The sequence below is a fragment of the Cyprinus carpio genome, chromosome B19, assembly GCF_018340385.1.
Source record: "Cyprinus carpio isolate SPL01 chromosome B19, ASM1834038v1, whole genome shotgun sequence".
Taxonomy (NCBI): domain Eukaryota; kingdom Metazoa; phylum Chordata; class Actinopteri; order Cypriniformes; family Cyprinidae; genus Cyprinus; species Cyprinus carpio.
In genome coordinates, this window is record NC_056615.1 from 10,901,653 (window position 1) to 10,918,245 (window position 16,593).

At 33.8% G+C, this 16,593-nt stretch overlaps 1 protein-coding gene across 5 annotated transcripts in view; it reads right to left on the reverse strand.

Moving 5' to 3' along the window:
* The window catches only part of LOC109111580 (engulfment and cell motility protein 1-like), an 82,467-nt gene that overhangs the window by 55,861 nt on the left and 10,013 nt on the right, over positions 1 to 16,593 (reverse strand). Inside the window, exon 1 of one of the 5 annotated variants that reach the window (XM_042745437.1) lies at positions 2,062 to 2,280. The exons of the other annotated variants lie outside the window; for them this stretch is intronic. The gene's annotated coding sequence lies outside the window, so the exon portion shown is untranslated. Of the gene's footprint in view, positions 1 to 2,061; positions 2,281 to 16,593 lie in introns of those variants that run through there. 5 annotated transcript variants of the gene reach the window in all.

A 16,593-nucleotide genomic window follows, 5' to 3' on the forward strand; every position in this document is an offset into this window, starting at 1 on the left:
TTATAATAATAAAGTATTTATGTTAATTATAGCATTAATAATATAAGAGTAACAATAATATAAAAGAATAGTTATTTTAAATACTTTAGTTGTATCAATAATGATAAACTAATAATAATTTATTATAATTATTATTAGTTAATTATATTGATGATAAATATTAATAACTAAACACAGAACAAACTATTAATAACAAAATATTTATGTTAATTATAGCATTAATAATAAGAATAACAATAATATAAAATAATAGTTATTTTAAATATTTTAGTTATATCAATAATGATAATAAACTAAATAATAGTAATTATTATTATTATCATCATTATCATTATCATTAGTTTATTATATTAATGATAATAAATATTAATGACTAAACAAAGAATAATCATAATAATAATAAAGTATTTATGTTAATTATAGCATTAATAATATAAGAGTAACAATAATATAAAAGAATAGTTATTTTAAATACTTAAGTTGTATCAATAATGATAAACTAATAATAATTATTATTATAATTATTAGTTTATTATATTGATGATAAATATTAATAACTAAACAGAACAAACTATTAATAATAATAATAACAAAATATTTGTTAATTATAGCATTAATATCATTATAAGAATAACAATATAAAATAATAGTTATTTTAAATATTTTAGTTATATCAATTATAATAAACTAAATAATAATTATTATTATTATTATTATTATCATCATCATTATCATTATTATTAGTTTATTATATTAATTATAATAAATATTAATGACTAAACAACAAATAAACTATAAATATTAATAATAAATAATTTATGTTAATTATAGCATTAATAATAAGAGTAACAATAATATAAAATAATAGTTATTTTAAATATTTTAATTTTTAAACTAATAATAATATTTAGTAGTAGTAGTAGCAGTAGTAGTAGTATTGTTGTTATTACAACTAAATAAAAAATAAATACATATTAGCAAAAATGAATAAAAAACATTTGTATTAGTAGTCACTGTTCTTCATGTTTTTTTGTTGTTGAGACTACAGAAAATAATTTTTTTGAGTGAGTCTTTTTTCCTCTTTTTTGTCTGTCTATCTAAATGCTTTAGAGAGGCAATAGTAAAGTGTGAAGAGTTTTTGGACATATTTTTTACACTACCATTACAAAATGTACTGCAGTACTACTGTAGAGTGAAGGTATCATGCAGTCATTTTCGGTACTTTGACATATTTCATGATACTGAATGATTACAATACTCCGATTCCAAAATCAAATGTACAAAAGATGTCTAAAACAAGATGGCATTACTTTGTTTTTCAGTGTAATTTTCCTTTTTTGGAAACAGTGAGAGCTCTCCTCTCCTTACCACTACAGTAAGCTGTTGAAAAAAGACATTCATTTCCTTTGAAATGTTTATAGTTCACAAAAACTAACAGTGTAGACAATCAAGAGATTCTGTGCTCATTCTTTCAGGCGCTGCAGCGGATGCCTAGCGTCAAAAACAAGCCCTCTGTTTTTCATACAGTAACCAGGATATCCTGTCAACTTACTCACACAGCTAAGCAGCAGTTTCCACATCTCCAGCTCTTCACATTTGCATCTCACTAGTACCTAACAAGGAAACTGCACCTTCTAGTAAAAAATACCCTATTAAAATAATACTGATTAAAGTTACAATGTTACAACAAGCATCCACCCACAAAAAAACTGGATAAAATACGCATCTATTTAGTAAGCACAGCACAGTACAGTGTGGAAATGTCACTCAACAGGTGCACAGTCAAAAACATTGCAGATGAAATCTAAATTCCATATTTCAAAGCACATTCAAGTGTCTAGGTCAGTACAGATTATCTTGCCTGCTCAACTGAGAGACCTCAAAGAAGCAAACGGACCAAACGAAAGCTTTCAGCAATGCATTTAAGTTTATGAAAAGAAAAATGCAGCCTGGTTCACAGATAGATCTGTAGTGATATGTTAGGGGTCGCAGAGTTGACCCCAGGGGCCAAAGCCACACCCTGAGCGGCCCGGACTCATCCACAAGCATAAAGAAACTTACCCGGAAACCTCCGCAACTAGCAGCCGCTCGAACAAGTTGATGTTCCTGCTCTTTAAACCTCAGCAGTGCGGTGTGTTGCTTCTCCACTGAGAATCATCATCAACAAAAGACTTCAAAATCAAGACTATACCACTAACTTCACATGAACCTTGTCTTAACCAGGGAGAAAGACAGAGAGATAAAGAAAGAGAGGTGTAAGAGGTGGAGGAAGTAGGCGTTCATCACGAGAAGAGGAAACTGCTGGGACACAGTTACACGAAAAGGCGGCAAATTTCAAAGACGCAACGCAACCGAAGATGTGAGGAGGAAACAGACCCATGGGCTCCTTTCTCGGCTTATCTGAGTGTGTTGAACAATAACAGTAAATATGGAGACGAGACGCACTGAACGCTTGAGATAAAGCGATGATTTGGTGCCTTTATTTAAAAGAAAAATTGCAAAAATAAATCTGTGTGGTGATTAGGTCACAGGAAGTAGCCTAGTTATAAAGACATATGTATGTCTGTACAAAAAAAAAAAGAAATTCGTAAAGTTGTTACATAAAGTTAATGAAACCTATTTTTTGATCATTACAATTTTTTACAGCACCAAAAAAAAATCCTTTATTAATTTCCATTGCTGTAATGTAAAGAATTTGTGACGAATCCCTTTAATACAGTAATGACAACAATCTTTAGTACAAATAAATATGAATACAGTCCACTTCAGTGTAAATTTTTTTTGTCTTTTAAATATTTCCTTTGATTTCTCAAAGTCGCCGCACTTCCACTTCAAAACATGTGTGGCCCACATAAACAAAGTTGACACTAGACTGATACTGATTCACAGTGCCATGGTAACAAAATTTAAAAAACAACCCATGAAGCGGAAAAATAACATGCTCAATTTATGACTAGCTGGGCAGAATGACATTTCCGGAAACTGATGCCTGGTGCAACACACAAATAGCACTAATGATTAGTGTGCTAATTATCACAAGGTCACATTTTAAAAGATGAAAAAAAAGAAAAGAGCACAAGAGCTGCTGATTACAGCATGGGCCGGCCACTTTCATTTCCCGTATCTGCTCAACTTCTCACAGTTTTGAGGAGCAGGCTTGGACCTTTCTGATGCAAGAGCAGCAGCTGGGTGGCAAACTCTAGAGCTGCTAATAGGCCTTGCGATAAAACGGTATCGATATTTATCGACGATACTCCATCGATAACGATGAAAAAAAAAATGTGCGATATAGCGCAAGATATAGGCACAAGCTATGAGTGACACAGACAGCACACACCAACACGAACATGAGTGCTGTGCCTGCCTGTGATGAGGAGATTGTGAATAAAAAAAAATTATATTAGTCGAATTTTAAAAAAAAAAAAACTAAATTGCATTTGAATGCAAAAATGGTACAGTCAAATGTTACGAGGCACGCCGCTACCACGTTATTAATTCAAAATATTAGAGAAATATAGTAGCTCAATGATTAAAATCAAAACCGAGGCATTCACAATACGACTGCTGCACTCACAAGAGATACTGAACGATTTGAAAAATTATATCGTTGATACATTTTTAGCTATATCGCCCAGCCCTAGCTGTTAACATCTTGTTACCCTTTAAAGGTTCAGGGGGATGATGGCTAAACTGGCTCATGTCAGTGAATGAGAAGGAGCATATGTTGGGTTCCACCCATTGTGGGCTCCTAGGGGCCGGCCCTGCTCTGACAGCTGTTGAGGAGGCTCTGGGTTCCCTCGAGCTATGAACAGAGATCAGTGGAGAGCTGGTCAATGAAAAATGTTGGGTCTGGCCTAGATTCATGCGTGGTCGGGTACATCAAACCAGTGCTGTTTAGACTGACTGGTAAAATTAGTCAAGGTCTTTGAGACCAGCTAGAGAGAAGAAGAGACAAGAGAAAAAAAAGACAGCCACACATTTTTCCAGAAAATGAGCACATCTAAAATTAAACAGTGACCTTCTTTTGGGGCCTTTACTGTGATAAATGAATGGCAGCTCCACTTTCAACAATACAGAGTGCAACATGTTGAGATGTTCTCTATTCAAAGAATAGTTCACTTTAAACAAAAATATCATTTGTATACTCACCCTGGTACTGTTTTAAACCTGTATGACATACTTTCATCTGTGGAACGTAAAAGTAGAGGTTTTGCAGAATGCTTATGCTGCTCTTTTTCAACAAGCAAATAACAACCCACTGCTGTCGAAAATGAAATAAAAATGCCATAACAATAGTCCATAACCCTATTCGGACTGGACTAGTTTTGTCAAAAGTACCCACCATGATACCAGTCAGTACTGAAATTTTTAAAAATGTCCATTTCCCACTAACATTTGAGCACTGCTGAGCGCTGTTGAATGGCCAGTCAGCACTGTTTAAGAACATCTGAGAGCTTTCTGACCCTGCATGGACAACAACGCAACTTAAATGTTCAAGGCCCAGAAAGGAAGCAAGGACATTGTTAATATAGCTAGTCCATGTGGTTGAACCGTAATTTGTGCTTTTGGAATTTGTGTTCCAAAGATGAACAAAGGTCTTAGATGTTTGGAACAACATGAGTATGTGTAATCAATGACAATCTTCTTTTTATTCAGTTACAGCAAAAGCTAGACAACTTTGTCCATATTAGGGATTTCCTGGAATGTGACAACATCAGTTCCATTACTTCTGTGATGCATATTTGGAGTTTCTGCATGAGGGTGCCCTCTGACAACCAGAACAGACATTACATGTGTTTACAGAGCTCGCTAATGTCCAGTCCAATGATACTTCTGTCAAAATAAATTTTAAGTAGACATATGATAATCCACGTTTTATTAAATGTGGTACTTTCACATGCTTTCAGATGCAGCAGCATTTACTATACATAGCCATAGTTCACTGTGAAGCTACACAAACTCACTCATTACAATACTTAACAATACTCATTATCGCAAACCATTTCTTCAATTTCAAAATCACGCGATTATATCATCTGCAATTTTTTTTTTTTTTTTTTCGTAGCTTGTCGGTGAACTACGGCTCTGTGTAGTAAATGTTGCTTCATCTGAAAGCATGTGATGGAGATTTACTACTAATCATAGAACCGGCTTTACTGACAAGATGCACATGACAATCGCATTCGATTAATTGTGCAAGCCTTACTCTGATGTGCCAAGCCATCAGAACCAAACCGAACCGAACAACGTGGTTAAAAAAACCATGGTATGTATTGAACTGTGGACTGTACTGTTGCATCCCTAATACAGAAAGCCTCCAATGAAAAATGTAATGAATGTAATTAGAGGACAACTAAATCGAGGAAACTCCAAAGACTAGCCATATTAAAATCAGCATCAGGTAAAATGATTGTCTAGATTTCTCTGCTTCAAGTTTAGAAAACCAGAACCATCCAAATAGGGCTCATATTTCACTGCTGAAAATATAAGTCATATAAGCACACAAGCTTCTCATCTCACCTCAAATCAAAAGTCTCCTGACTAGAGAAACAAACACAGCTGACCTAGAAGCGATGTTCCCATCTTGGTGGTCGAGGAGCCAGCTGTCTCCTTGGAGATGCATGTGTGATGTGTTCCAATTAACCCTTTCTTGTTTTTAGTACCTAAACCAATTCTCAGGAGCAAAGAGACCCCCTACACGCTGTACTGCCTCTGACAAACCTGATTAAGTCACCCAATCCAGACCTGGGAGTTAGTATGCCAAAAGCAGACACAGGCTGGTGGTACTTGTGAGCAGAGCTGCCAACCACCTTTGCGAATTTCACTGCTTCCAAACAGCTTTTAATTATTTTTTTTTTGTGTGTGTGTGTTAAAAATGTACAATCACATATTAAAACTGTGTTAGTCAAAGCTCTAGTTTTCTAATGCATGCATTTCTGAGTCTTTTCAATTAAATCAATGAACCATTCAAATCTGTTTTGATATACACCAGATTCACATTAAAAGACATTCAGATGGGTTTAAAAACTTGCTTAAAAAGATTACTTTTTGTAACTATCTTTAATATACAGTACATGTGAAAATAGAGCTATTAAAAATAGATGTACACTGCTGCAAGATTATATAAGATCTATGTGTTTTCCCCTTATTAAAACCTCAAAAATCAATCTGCAGTTTTTCTTTAAAGAAACAACTTCTTTGCATTTCCATTCCAGGGTTATATTAAGACAGTGATATCAAACAGCTCACTAAATCAATCTTCTGTAAATTGGATTAAATATTTTAATATTCTTAATTATAACTAACCTGATCACTGAGAGAATGACTAACGTCTAAATTTAATGCAGCACAAGCCAAGAGTTTGGTCACAGTGACATGTATTTGGCAGGTGAAATGGTTTGTTTTCAGGTCTAAGAGTGTCTTCTATCTAAAAGTGTCTTCACTGTTACAAAAGTGTTTGCGGATGCAAGACAAGAGATGGAGGTGGGGAGAGCACGATTCAGTCACTGGCTGTGTGACCTTCTGCTCACAGGCTCCTCAGCACAGTAGGAAACACTCTAAACAGGTCATACCCATGACAGACGCTGTTACCACATTGCCTCACTGAGAGAAGGGAAAACACCCAGAAATCTACCTGCAAACTCAAACAACTTTCTTGCAATCCACTTACACTGCAAAAAAGCATGTATGAATATGACTAACAAATAGGGCAACCAATAATGTATAATAATGTAGAAACTGATGATAGATCAGCTGATAGATTTTAAAATAGATACAATACCATTCAAAAATTTGGGGCCGATAAGATTTTGAAAGAAATATCTTGTGCTCACCAAGGCTGCATTTACCATTTAGAAAAAAAAGCAATTAAAAACAAAAATATAGTGAAATATTATTATTACTATTATCATTTAAAACAACTGTTTCTTAATAATATTTTATTAAATGATGTTCCCATGATGACAAACATTACTCCAGATGATCCTTCAGAAATCATTCCAATGTGCTAATGTCTTGCTCAAGCAACATTTCTTATTATTATCAATATCAAAAACAGCTGTGCTGCTTCTTCATATTTTTGTGGAAACTGTGCATTTTCTTTTTTCAGGATTCTTTAATTGAAATAATAGAAAGCATTTATTTGAAATAGAAACATTTTGTATTAATTATAAATGTCCATTATAAATGTGTCTTTAATTTAATGGAATAAATTGCTGGATAAAATTATTAATTTCTTACTGATCCCTGATTTTTGAACCATACTGAATGAAAATAGCAAATTCAAACTGAACCGAAAAGTAAAAATGTTGTCGCCTCAAACGTGGGCAGCAGCCGATGTGCATCAGCACGAGAAAAAAATAAAAAAGTCCACAAGTAACTAGACAATCTGTAATTATAATTTAAATAAACCATAGAAAGTTGATTCTTTTGTGAATTATAGTTTCCTCAAGAATAGCTTTAGAGCATTAAGATGAACCACTTCTGGTAAGTCACTTTGCGCACACATGCCAATGCACACAAACACTAAAAATCAGTATGATGACCAGCTCCCACCCCTCCACACCACATCCCACAAAGTGAACTGGAACATTTAAGTACTCTTAAAGCAACCCTCACCTCATTACACTGGTTTCTCTGGCTAAATTAAAAGTAATTAGTAATGATGGGATGGGATGAAAGAAATTCAAGCAATTTCCTCAAACATCACCACAAGATCCTGGCCGGTGCAGCTCTTGGATCCGATAGACAGGCAAAGAAGAGAGATTAGGAGAGAGGATGCAGAGGCATCCAGCAGTTAGAGATGAACGAGAAGCAGCTCTGTGTCAGGAACACAACATCAGCTACTGATTCAGCATTCAAAAACACTGAATCTCATAGCGATGACTGTAAATTTCACTGCAAGTGAAGCAAAGTGCGCAAACACCAGAGCCAGATATCGTTGTCTCTATTGTCACCAAACAAAATTAAATTGGTTTGCAGAGGGGAAACAGGAGAAAAATGACAGCAGTATCATGCAATAATAATAATAATAATAATAATAATAATAATTATTATTATTATTATTATTATTGTATATTATTATATATATATATATATATATATATATATATATATATATATATATATATATATATATATATATATATATATATATAAAATTGTCGTATTATTAAGTACAAATGTTAAAAGTGCATAATGATTAAAAAGTGACGGATATAATAATAATAAAAAAACACATGTATACACACACACACACATATATATTTTAGAGTACTTTTGCACTACTTAAATATTTATACGTAATTATACTAAACAATTTATTTATATAATAGTTACAATTAGTATTTATACATTATATACACACACAAGCTGTTGTTGTTAATCATACTAATATTAATAATAATATCCTGTCACTTTTGAATAATGATTATGCACTTTAACATTTGTACTTAATTATATGACAATTTATATTCAGAATAATTCATATTAGTATTTATTCATTATATACACACACACACGTTGTTGTTGTTGTTGTTAATAATAATAAATAATAATAATGTTATTATTATCATTATTATTATTATTATTATTATTATTATTATTATCATCTTTATTATTATCATCATCATTATTATTATTATTATTATTATTATTATTATTATTATTATTATTAATAATAATAATAATAATAATAATAATAATAATAATAATATCATGTCAATTTTTAATAATTATTATGTACTTTAATGTTTGTACTTAATTATATGACAATTTATATTTAGAATAATTAATATTAGTTTTTATTAATTATATATGATACATGCATGTTTTTGTTGTTGTTGTTAATAATAATAATAATAATAATAATAATAATAATACATCTTTTTAGTAATTATTATGCACTATTTTAATATTTCTACTCAATTATACTAAATTTACATATATAATTAATTAGTATTTATTTATTATATACACAGATTGACCTAATATATATTATCCTAAACCTATTTTGATGTCTAAATAAATAAATTTTAAAAAATGAATCAATTTATCCATATTTTGGGGCACATTCTTCTAAAGAAGCATTTAAAATTCAAGTCCTCTATAAATGTTAGAACCATTAAATTTTACTCCCATCATATACCCACTGTCAGTCTCTTATAATTTGCAATATTAATATCTTTAGATAACAATACAATGACTATAATCATCAAATTCTTTCAAATATAAGCCGTTTTTAAACTATGTATGAAACTCTGAACATGTAACCAAAAAGCAATGCAAGTCATCTTAGCTTTTGTAATTTTGTAACTAAACTTTCGACCAATCACCTAATGAGAAAGAGATAATGGAGTACAATCAATGAACATGTCTCATGAACGAGTTCTGTTCTCAGAAAGAGGAACAAGCCCCTGGGTGAATCCATGCTGAAAATGTGCTGCTGACCTCTGGCTGTTGTAGGCATCACACAATGGCAGTTTCTGACAATTTGACACCAGCCCTGACAGACGGACCCTGTTTGGGAAACCATGCGTGTTGATGTGTATGAAGATGGAAGAGGTGTGGGTCTCTCCAGCGATAAGCACTAAACCTTTATTTAGCAGGCTGTGGCACAGGCGAAGTGTTACAACCGCTGATGAATGTTAAACGCAGGCGATGCCATGCGCTGCCCTCAGGAGCACTTACCACAGAGTGGGATGGAGTGGGCAGCATTGTTCAGAAACTGTTCTTTCAGAAATAGTGAGCGCTATATAAAGTACTGAATTACACAAACACGTGGGTTATGAAACACGCTCTTCAATGAAAAACAAGCATTAGATAATCAAAGGAAAGAAGAGCTTGTTCAACAATGCATCTCATCTTTCACTAACAATAAACTAAATAGCAGCATGTACCATATCACAACCATTATATTATATTATATTATATTATATTATATTGTATTGTATATTTCAAAAGTTTAGGATGGTAATATTTTAAAATATATTATTTTAAAGTTCAAAAGTTTTATTTTGTATTCAGCAAAAATTCATTAAATATTGGTACAAATATAATGTTATAATGAGATTTATAATTTTACAAAATATTTATTTCAAATAAATGCTGTTCTTTCTATTCAAAAAATCCTGAAAAGAATTACTACTGTTTGCAAACACACACACAAAAAAATAAAATAAAAAAAAAATAACATTACGCAACACAACTGTTTTCAGCCTTGGTCATAATTATACATATTTCTTGAACTCAATCAGCATATTAGAATAATATTAGAATAATTTCTGAAAGATCATGTGATACTGTAGACTAGAGTAATGATGCTAAAAATTCAGTTTTGCATCACAGGAATAAATTACATATTAAAATATATAACAATAAATAAGTTATTTTAAACTGTAATAATACTTCACAATGTTTAAATCAAATAAAAGTAACATAAAAGATCCTTTAAAAATATAAAAATCTCATTGACCCCAAACTTTTAAACAATAGTGTATATTAAATTATACTACATTAGAAAATCATATTACATTTATAATTATGTTATACTAATATAACAACTAACAGTGTCATAAACAATGAATTATTCAACATTTTAAGGTGTTTTCTTACTGGGTCTATTCAAAAGAGCTCACCCACAAATGTCTATGAGGATGCAAGTGAGGGATCATTAATGTCTACAGCACAAACAGTGTGGGATAATTACACAACAAAGTTTATTCCTCAGGGTTCAGAGTTTTTAAATAGCAACAGAATAAGTAACAATTACAGTGATGCTCGCTGTAGAAAATGTAACGAATATATTAATAATTTAGCAAGAAGGTTTAACAGTCATTAGGAATCACAGGAGAGGCGTATTTCTTCATATTTCTCTCATCTGCAATGCATTTGGACAGTTCCCAGAACAGGCATCCAAAACACAATATCTGAGATTAAACAATTGTGGAAGTAAAAGAAAAGACTTCTTTCCAAGTCGGTTTTATGTTAACTTACAAAAGAAAAGGGAAGTGGAAGAACTTGTTTCCCCTGGCATATAAATAATTGGGAGGATGGATCCACCATAAGTCAAGGCTCTATTTGTGTCTGTCGAGGTGGGTCATGACAACCCTCTCTATTCTCGTCTGCTTAAAATCATAAATTCCCTTTTCCAAATTCCCCCTTATACAACTGTCAGAAACATGCCTGAAAATGATGCATCAGGCCAGTAGTAGATAAACACAGCCGTTCTGCTCTCTTGGAATGAATGAATCATTACAAAGAGTTTGATCACGTAATTCTTTGATCATCTTGAGTTTATATGAGCACAATGAGAGTGACAGTTGAGGACAAACACAATCCATAGACTGGAGACAAGATAATGTCAGGATAGGGTACAACATGAACTCTATTCATTCATTCATTACTCCCATTTTATCAAAGCACTGCTCCTTTTCCACTAGTCGGAGGTTTCACTGATCTCAGATGTGTCTTTCAGAGCAGGGATACAGTGATACACACCAGAGAAGCATCTCTAAACGACTCTAGATTGCTCTGCTCAGAAGATGACGAGAATTCTGCTTCAAGCAGTCAGCGTAACGTGCAGCCAGATGATGATTTCAGGATACGGATAACAGCAGGAGTCACAGACAACATGAAAATAAACAGCTCCATTTCACACGGGATCATAGCATGAATAATCAGTCATGCAACATAAAGATGAATGGCATCCATCAGTTGCTAATGTTGATTCCCAGGCTCTCGGCTGGAGGGGTCTGTAAGCATGCAGACTTGACATCTGTAGGATGAACAAACCGTGAGTGAGTATGAATGAGGCCACTTAATTTCCTATTGTAATTCTACAGTCTTCTGACAACTAAAAACCTGAAAATCCAGTTTAGTTGGTAGGGCCAATACAGTTCTGTCCAGAGCTTTGTCTACAGATTCAAGCCAAATTACATTCAGCTGTCAGTGTTTTGTTTTCTATTCACGCAAAACTGGTCATCTCCAGCTTAGGTAATGGAAACATGTTCCTGAATATACTGAATCAATTAAAACATCATAAATAACATCTGAGGAATCATGCAGGGAGAGCTCCTCCATTCAAACAAGGACTTTATGACAGCAAATCTGAGAGAGATTTGGTGGTAACTAAGTGAATATGTAATTACTGCAAAATTTCTTGCTAGAAATGACACGAAAGTTAAGAGAAGTTGGTCAAAAACCTACATTTACATACAAACTGACCACCGACCGCAACTTTCAGATGCCGTTTTTATTTTTAGCTCAACTGTCACAGAAGTGAATGCACAGGATTGTGGGATGTTAAGAAAAAGGGTACATTTATGCTGGCTTCAAAAATCAATCAGATGAAGGCAGCGCAGTAGACCGGAAGCGAAGCTAACATTGGATTCGAGCATGCCCTGATGCCTTCCTACTCTGAGATTACATTGCCTTCTTTACATCTAAGATTAATGAATGTTCAGAAGAATTTTTCATTGGCAGTTTGTTAACTAAAGAAGCCCTAATGTAAAGTGTGAATGAACAATAAAGAATCAAAACACTTTCAAACAATATCTAGGGCATGTTGTAGTCCAGATTAAAAAAAAAGTTTGAAAATAAATAGCCTATTAAGTCTAAATATTTAAGTATTTGGCTCTGTGATGAACACCATAGCAAATCCACAAATCTAAATGGCTATTTAAAATTATTTAAATATGTTTTAGAAAGTAGCAGCTGCTTTATTTATGGGGTTTACAGGGTAAGGGCTGCATTTTAGCGCCATCTGCTGTCAGAGAGTAAATGTGCTTTCATTCAGCGCGTCAACTCTCACGTGTTCCTCCATGTGCTTCTCTTACGTGCTTTTTTACATCTTCTTTCAAGCAGCATTCAGCGGTGTTGTGCATTTTGACCAGTTGATGGAAAAGTTATTCTTAAAATGCATGCATTCCAAATTCTAAATAATTTGTAATATATAATTATTCACGGTATTTAGAAGTGTCCACGATAACAATATTGTGCATATTCATTACCGCGATATATCGCATTACCGAATACCGGCACAAGTCTAGGGTGAACTAACCCTTTAATGGGATACTAAGTGCTAAAGTTAATAAAACTAAACCTGAAATAATAATAAAAGCCAATAAAAGTGACAGAAACACAAAACAAAAATCACTGAGCCTTAAACTAAAATGAAAAAAAATCTAAAAATGAATGTTAAATCAGTTTTAATAAATATTACAATAGTGTAGCAAGCACCCAAAATTAAATTAATTTCTAAAACCATTCTGCATTGTTTTTAGTGTTTTGAAGTGCTAAGGTCTTTACAGTAGCCTGTTAACTGTGCGGTTTCCAAGGTGTTGTGGATGGTTGCTAGGTGGTTATTTGTTGGCCCGGTTTTAAATTTCAATTTTCTACTCTCTTCTTGTTCCTACATGCTGGTTCTCTCTTTCAACTGTCCAATCACTTAAAAAAATAAATATCACACCTTTTCTCTACAAGTTACACATTTTAGGTATTATTCATGCATGTGGCACAAACATTGCAAGACAAAGTTCACAGCTACAAGTCTAATAGAGAGAGTCATATGTTTGTTCAAAACCCTCAGCCCTCAGTAAACCTATAACTGAGATTCTTGCCTTAGCAAGCACCGCTAATAACACACATGCAGATCTAGCAGGGATAAGTCTGCAAACCCAAACAAGGCCACTATGACAAAGCAAATTACATACTGTAAACTCACTGTAAGGGGTTACGATTCTACCCATTTTAAGCCAGCAATTCTAGATCTTGAGCACTGAAAATATAGAGCAACATGTCACCGCAATCCCTGATGGGTTCATTTTTCCTGAATCGAGATCTGCACGGGTCTGGAACATTCCGTGATTGATGTGATGCTATTTTTACGCGTCCCACTTCAAGCAACTGGTTCAAATACACGGTCCATTTAAGTACAGAAAAAGTCTTCGAGAAACGAGACTCGCTCTGTAAAACTACACGGCTTAACCTGACAATTTGACAAATTTTCCTCTACTATCCCGCCATTAGCGGAAAATATTCTTGAGAGCAATGAAACTAAACTCTCAGAGTTGCACAAACAAAGTGTTTCAGGGTCAAAAGCAATGATTTAACCTGCACTGAGCCTTAACTGACTGGATTTTCTGAAGATCTCAGTCCTGAAGATCTATCATTCAGCAGCAGTAAAGTTTATGCTTCCATACCAAGCATTATAATATATATATATATATATATATATATATATATATATATATACATAATTATCCCAAGCACTGTAATTTGGGCAATAATAGCGTGCTTTGGAAACACTGCGCGCTGTGGGAGTGCTTGCATAGATTATTGTCTGCTGGGCCTTCTAACCTTCAAAGCATCTTCCCTGTAGAGTGCAGCCATTCTGTAGAGTCGCCGGGCTGCCTGAACCTAAGGTGCCAATGAACGGCTGTAGTCTTAAATGATCTGGTCGGTGCCAGGCGGAGGGGAGGGGAACAAAGAGACACTGTGCTTAACACTCACACACACAAACCAGCTGTCCCTTGCTCCTCCCAAATCCCCAGCTGTATCTGGCCTTTCACCAGCCACCCCCCCCCCCCATCATCATGGGCCGAGACCAAACACAGCCCTTTCCACTGTCCATATACAGGATCTTCTCCTCAGTCAAACCGCCTTCACTGGAAACACCCATCGCAATGCCAGCCTTCATTATGTGTGTGTGCACACACGCTTTTATCTTTGGGCCTCAGCCCTGCTCTACCCATTCATTGGGGTTTGCTTTGGGATGTTATTCTTCATGGTGGTACCGTTTACATCTCTCAGGACATCCTTCAACTGATGTAGACCTATTATAGGCATGGGCATGGCTGCTTTTTTTCTTGTTGTTTGATTTTGGGACAATGACAAATAAGAGTGTACATGAAATCTAGTTTAAAGTGTGCTTCAAGTTAAAACTGTCATGTGGTGTAACGATCGAGAAAAAAGTACATATACATCTTTTTATAAACCTATTTAAATGTATTTTTCAAGATATTTTGTTTACAAACATTATAATCTAATTGATAAAAATCAATTGTAATTGGTCAGTTGCACCACATGACATTTTACTACATGATCTAAGCCTTAGTTGTCAAAATTTATGTGTGACTTCACAAACAGTAATAATGGACTATCTATGATATAATTTCATGTTTTGTGTTTCTTTTTCAGCATGTTAGTTGCACCACATGACAGTTTTATTTTTATTTTTTTAAATATTAATATGTAGAGAAGCACTTTTGTTAAAATATTTTTGAGAAGTAACAAAAACTATGCAAGGTTCTTCTAAGAATATCATTCTTTTAATGAGACTTTTTTTTATTCATGCTATCTGGACACTTGTGACAACTGTTTCTGCTAAAATGAAATAAATATGAAAAACGTAAACTTAAAAACCTTAATGAAAATTAGAAATAGTTTAGCAACTAACTGAAAAAAAGGAAAAAAAATAATAAAAGTAAAACTGAAAACAAGATAAATAATGATTTTTTTATTCTTATATATATATATATATATATATATAAATTAATTTTAATGTAGAAAACAAAAACATGCTCATCATAGAAGAGGTGTATTCAAATCATAAGTGTGAATTACATTTTTAATATATTTTAGAACAAATTTACCATCCATACAAAAAGGGGCATCATGTTATTGACACTGATCCAGTCGGTGAAGTGTGGCTCACATTTTTTTTTTTTAGGTGAACGAGAACGGTTCAAAAATGCATCATAAAATGACCTTCCTATGTCTGCCACTGTTCTCGAAATGTGAAGAAGATTCTCTTATTGCAACTGTTAATAACTGTTCATATTAAATCCATTACGAATGTCATTACAAAGCGATCAAACATCAGACAGGAAAGAACATAACACTCATTTCTGGAAAAACATTTGACGCGTCGGTTATAAGCAGGAAATAGATGAGCGCGCACTGTAGACGGCACAGGAAGCAGCTCACCTGACTCTCTACTCAGATTTCCTCTCCGCTGAGGACGGACGTGCAGTTTCTTTTGTTTTAGTTTTTTTTCACAAACAGTGGCTCTAACGGGACTCCAGTTCAATGTAAACAAAGAACTGCAACAATAAAAAGCCTCAGGTGACTGTTAAAATAAAACGTGGCCTGTACTGATAGATTTAACAATACATCAATAATTCAAGATCTAATTTTATTTTATTTGTATTACTCTATTTCCTTTTTTGACACTGGACAGAGTTAGATTTCTGCAACAGTGCTCACTAACACACACACACACAAACAAACATGCCTTGCAGAAACAGGCCTGTCAGGGGGTCAGACACTGTGACAATGTCTACAGCAGGTGGTCAGCAGACAGATGCACCATCTGCCAGAGTTCATAGCAGTCTGACAGAGACTGAAACAAATGGTTAGACACAGAAGATTGAGAGGAAAAAAGAAACAGCAGAACAGTAGTGAAGTAAACCACCTGCAGAACATTCCTAGCAGAACAGTAGCACAGGTCAACCATGTTTTCAGAGGAGACATTCCAGCACCTCAAAAAAAAAAAACCACAAGCTTCTCCCAGCAGCCATTTGTGTCTGCAGCTTT